Source organism: Carassius carassius, chromosome 15, assembly GCF_963082965.1.
Source record: "Carassius carassius chromosome 15, fCarCar2.1, whole genome shotgun sequence".
NCBI lineage: Eukaryota > Metazoa > Chordata > Actinopteri > Cypriniformes > Cyprinidae > Carassius > Carassius carassius.
This window is the reverse complement of record NC_081769.1, coordinates 20,548,833-20,554,832: the sequence shown is the minus strand read 5'-3', so window position 1 is coordinate 20,554,832 and position 6,000 is coordinate 20,548,833. Positions and strand designations below refer to the sequence as shown.

Here is a 6,000-nt window from a genome sequence, read left to right as displayed (position 1 = left end):
ATATTACCAAAATGTATTTATTTTCACTATTATTTCTGCATTTGTTTATTTATTTCTACTTTTATTTATTCATTTTTCCTTCTGTCAGTTTTAGTCCTTCATAGTTATCTCCCCTAACAATCATTATTTCAAATAATTGTGTTAAAGATGCTTCTCAGTACAGGGAGAGAGTTTGACTGCTGGACAATGAGCAAGTTGTTTTGAGCACAAGAACAAATATTCAGTTCTTGTAGAATTGAGATGTCACTAGCCTTCATCTTCTCTGTCTTTTATTGTGTCTGATATATCAGCTATAGAGCTGTGTTCTGTCTGTTCATCTCAAGCTTCTCCTTCATCTTCTGCTCTTCCTCAGTGATTGAAGCTTCTTCATCTCGCAGAAACTGAAGAAGCTTCTTAAACTCCTCTTTAATCTGCCGCTCTGTGAGCTGAATCTTAATATAAAAACAGGGGTTTACCTCTGAGTTATTATACTGTATAGGTTAAATGTTTTGTTCATAAATGGTGTTAAAAAACTGAATTTGACTTAAGTCACCCTGATTTGCAGAACTCTTTTATTATACTCACTTTTAATGTTTCTGTGTTTTTAAGCTTCTCTTGAAACGATATCAGTCCTGTTATGAGCCGCTCCTTGAATTTAACAGTGAAACTGGGAAAATCTGTTTGATCAGTTTCAGTATATGCATCTACAGTGCAAACTACATTTTATTTAGACTGAATTTATTTGTTTTAGCCCAGAGTAATTTTCAGAACACAATTGACGCAATGGCCCACATTTTTTATTGTGGCATTACATTTCCGGATATTATTTATTTCCATAGCTTTTAGTTATTTAGCAGACATTTTTACCCAAAGTCACTTACAAATTAGATCCAAAAGACTTCAATATCTCCTCAAACATTATTTGCATAAATTAATTGTGTTAAATAAGCTTCTCATTATAGGGTATGAGTCTGGCTGTGCTGAATAATAAACCGCTGCTCTGTGAGCTGAGACGGAATAAAATCAGATTCAACTCTGCATTTCCATATAACAAATTAATTGTTGTGATTTTCCATGATAAATTCTATGTTGAAAATATTGAGAATTTGACTCCTGATTCTCACCTTGATATGATGAACTTATTTATTGAACTTTTTTTTCATGCCAACAGGAACCTGTAAATACAAACAGCACCTGGTATTCAGAAGTCCATGTTTTCCCTTCTGTAAAGATTCATGTTCATCCAGATGACCATAGTAGGTCATGCAGTATTCAGTGCTTTTTAACCCACGTTCAGGTCACATTTTAAAAAGTTTCCAATCAGGCCCCAGTGAGGATTGAACTCACGACCCCTGGTTTACAAGACCAGTGCTCTAACCACTGAGCTATGGAGCCTCACCTGATGGCTGTCACTCATGTAAGTCATATAACATTGAATTAGCGTGACAAAGCCACACCTATCAGACTTGGCAGAAAGCCTAAGATACACTATATGGACAAAAGTGTTGGGACTCCTGACCATTGTGTATTGGAGTTGATCCCCCTTATGCAGCAATACAAATCTTCTGTGAAGGCTTTCTATAGGATTTTGGAAAGCTTCCGTGGGAATTTTGCCCATTCATCCAATAGAGAATTTGTGAAGTCAAGCACTGATGTTGAACTTGAAGGCCTGGATTGCAATCTCTGTTCCAGTTCATCCCAAAGGTGTTCGTTGGGGTTGAGTGCAGGTCTCTATATGAGCCAGTCAGATTGTTTCAAATCAAACAGATCAGATGTGTTGAACTTGTTGAGTATTTGATCACTATCAATAAATCCTCACCTTTATGTGTAGAACTTCATCACACTCTTCTTTCTTTCTTTCTTTCTTTCTTTCTGTGTGTTCATCTTGTCTTCTAAAGATTAAAGTGCTCTGCTGAGCTGATCCTCAAATGTAAGATTAAAATCTGTTCAATTTAAACATGACATTAATCTGTTTCTATACAGTGCTTTTAAAAAGTACTTCCAATAAAAACATTAAACAAAATAAGGTTTTGTTAGTTGACAGAATATGACAAAATATTACTATTAAAAATGCCTAACTAGGAGACTTTCTGGTTGTCAAATTTTGAAGTTCATGTTAATAGTTTACACCTGTTGTATATGAACTTGAGGGGAACTGATTATACAGAATATCCTTATAATTGAATTAATATCCAAATAATTGAAAAAGTGACTTGAATGTCCAAATATGTTCAAGGCCACTGTAAGTAGTCTGAGCAAAATTAAACATGACAGAATAACAGGAAAAACTGAAGATTTCACAGCACGTTTCATTTTCATTTTCCAAACAGCCATTATAATCAGCAGAAGCGTTTTCTTCACGTCAATGACTTTTTTATTTTTTATTTATAATTATTGTTATTTTTTTGTGTGTAGATAATGGTACAACAGAGAAAAACAAGAATCACTTCCTGGTATGAAGAGGGAGGAGTTTCTGAAGGTGTATTTGCCTGATTTCAGAAATAAAAGCAAAATTTAACATGAAGCAAAGACAAACTGAGTAAACACAAAATATAGTTCTAACATGATAATGTCACTTATTGAGGCAAAAAAAAAAAAAGATCCAATATCAAATAACCCTTTGTGAAAATGTACTTGTCCCCGTAGTTCTATGAAACATCATTAATAATGCGGATCAGCTAAACTAATGGGACCAAACCTGATTCCTGCCAGCCCTATACTCAGTTCAAATCAACACTTAAATATAACTTTTTCAGCATGAAGTTGGTTAAAGGTCTTCCTCAATAGCACACGATGCCAAAGTGAAAGAATTTCCAGAAATTATGAGAAAAAGGTGACTGAAATGCATTAGTCTTGAAAGGCATACAAAGCTATTTCAACAGCTGGGACTCCAAAGAACTGTCAGCTGCCAGTCATAGTAGTAAATGTCTGATTAACATCTGCTAAAACTTTATGTTTATGGTCCCTCAACATTCAATTTACTTACTAAAAGTAACTTTGCAAGTACATATCAACTAACCCTAACACTATATTGAGAGTTAGTTTACATGTAGCTGAAATAAAGTGTAACAACTCTGGGAACCGTAAAGATTGTTTCCAGAAGCGGTTGAGCACAGCTCTTGACTCATCCAGGATGTCACAAAAGACTCATGGACAACTACTTTGGTATTAAGTATTAACATTAACCCTATTAGAACTACTATTATTCATATGCTGTATAATTGACAAAATGTCACCTGTATTTGTGTCTGTATGTGAACCAGAAACATTACTTGGCACATTGTCGTAGCTTATAATTCATAGAAACTTTTTATTTTGCTGTCATTTACCAGCATCAAGCAAGGTATTACAGTGGCACATTGAGGAAAAACAGAATTGTGGAGTTACAGGACAGTATGTAATAAATAGAAATAGGGTTTACTCTCTAGAGAAATAAAAATTACATTAATTAGTTAATAATTTTTTTCTCCTGAAAGCCCTTGGTTGGAACAGCTCACAATGTTGTAAATAAATGTTCTGGTTTTATTGTAATGATGTTGATCTGTCTGATATTGGGTATCTTCATGGATGACTGTACTGTACCGTTATGGAAGAACAGGACCTGCGTGTCCCAGTTTTCCCTCTTCTATGAAGGTTCATGTTCATCCAAATGACCACAGTATGTCATGTGCTATTTTGTCCTCAGTAGCCCAAATTCAGGGTCATTTTCAGAACCGGTCACTTTTCAAAAGGTTTTCTACCCAGGCCCCAGCGAGGATTGAACTCGCGACCCCTGGTTTACAAGACCAGTGCTCTAACCACTGAGCTATGGAGCCTAACCTGATGACCGTCACTCATGTAAGTGACATAAATAATAACTCACTGTTAGCTAGCATAACAAAGACACACCTATAGGACTTGGCAGACAGTCTGAGATGTCGTAAGAGATTCAGCAATTGTTTGAAAAGAAAAGGCAAAGCTTAGGGTGTGGATCTCTTGGGGAAGGGTTTGAGAAGTTGATATGGACTTACTAATAATTGTAATACAGAATCCCTGAACATTAATGCATATTCTTATCAGAAAACACAAATATCAGTCAACACTCTTTTATGCTGTGATGGTCTGATCAGTCTGGCCACTTTCATATTACAGTCAGAATAAAAAACATGAGAGTGCAATAGAATCAGATTTATATGTCTGTAATAAGTTCATTTAGGAGTTAAAGACTAAAGGTCAGATGCAAACAAAATAGAATTGACTGCATCTGCTTAAATGTTTCATATAAAGAAGATTCGCCACCAGCATTCCTTATTCTTAAAGCAGAATAAACATGCCACATTTCGGTTAGTTTGCAAAAATGAAGAAAAAAAAACTTTACTGAATAAAATAGTTACAGATTGAACATTTAATTTTAAAGATTAATAAAACATTAATAATAAAATGTCTAAACATCATCTGCTTTCAATAACACATCAGTCAGAAATAAGGAATTAACAATAAGCATAATTTTAGTAAACATTTATCAACCTATTTCTGCACCACTATTAGGCATTTTATTCTGATTATTTGTTTTATATTTATATATTTGATTCTTTATTTAATACATTTAGTTCAGTAAATATATGTGTATATTAACACATATATGTAAATTAACAGCTGTATCTCTGGCTCAGTGGTAGAGCATTGTGTTAGCAATGCAAAAAGGTTGTGGGTTCAATTTCCAAAGAACACACATACTGCTCAATTAAAAAAAAATGTATACCCTGAATGCACTGTAAGACGGTATGAATAAAAGCGTCTCATAAATGTGTAGCCTCCTTTTGCATATAAAACTCAGCTGGTAATCTTTACCAGAGTGAATTGATACAAAACTATAAAACAATGGGAAGACTCTCTCTGTGAAGGTTGTTGTCAGTGTGTGGAGTGTTGTGTTAGTTTTACAGGATCACAGAATCACAGTTTTGCTCTGTCCCAGTCCAGCTCCAGTCTCACCCTCTGAAGCTTTTCTTTAACTGGAAATGTGCTGCTGGGTTTCTCTGTGGATTGTGAGAAATATTTATCATATCTTCATACTACACACACCAGACATTGGTGTCAAAGAAAGCTGTTCCCTTCCTTTGGATTGACTCTAACTTCCAAAACCCAGAAGCGTGTACCTGAGTTAAAGCCCTCTGAACCCAGAACAGGCAAATGGGTAAAACCTCTCTAGATTTTTGGGAACCAGTTGTTGTGTCTTGGTATGTCTCAGACTGGTCAGATCATCAGACAGAATGAGATGTGTATTTGCAGTGTTTGGGTCCAGAGTCACAAGAGCTGATAAGAGATACAAACAACAGGGTTACTTCATTGAACATTCTCTGTAGAACTATAGGGCCCCATGTGTCTTAGTATACTCTTGTGGTCACTGTGTATTCACTTAGACTCTTAAAAATTCTTTATTGGCATCAATGGTTCCACAAAGAACCTTTAACATCTATGGGATTCCAATGCACAGAAGGTTCATTATAGTGTTTCTTAGGATTATCACTCAAAGGTTCGTTGGGGAACCTAAAATTGCTCTTCTGTGTCATTGCTGCTTTATTTGTATGATCTGAGATCAGTGTTTTCACTCACTGTTTTGAACAAGTTCCTGCATCTTCTTCCAGACTCTGAAGGTCAGGTTTCTCAGGTGATCGGCCACATTAATCAAAGCTCCTGAAAGCATCTGTGGATCCTGCTGTGAACTCTGGGCTCTAGAATTAACATTCACTAGTCAGAACTGCAATGAGTTTGAGTTCACAATAACAAACAACACGGCTCACTTACAGTACCTTTCCATGATGACGTTTAAGCTATGGAAAATAAATAAGTAGCTGCTTTATTATACTGATGTTAATTTGACACAAGTGTATCAATATAAACACTTTCAGGCATGGTTTCAGGCATGGTCAATGTTTTTTTTGTTTTTGGTCGGACCCTCTTTAGTGATGTATTTTTATGATTCATATTTATTTGTTATTTTCAGAGTTTAATAGTTCCAGCCAACTCTAATCATTTAATATG

General features: G+C 35.3%; 2 non-coding genes across 2 annotated transcripts; both read right to left on the bottom strand.

Moving 5' to 3' along the window:
- Positions 1–1,301: 1,301 nt before the first annotated feature.
- On the bottom strand, positions 1,302–1,374 carry trnat-ugu (transfer RNA threonine (anticodon UGU)). Its single transcript has one exon. It is a non-coding gene; the product is annotated as a tRNA-Thr (tRNA).
- A 2,347-nt stretch (positions 1,375–3,721) lies between these two features.
- trnat-ugu (transfer RNA threonine (anticodon UGU)) lies at positions 3,722–3,794 on the bottom strand. The gene has a single exon. It is a non-coding gene; the product is annotated as a tRNA-Thr (tRNA).
- Between the last annotated feature and the right edge of the window lie 2,206 nt (positions 3,795–6,000).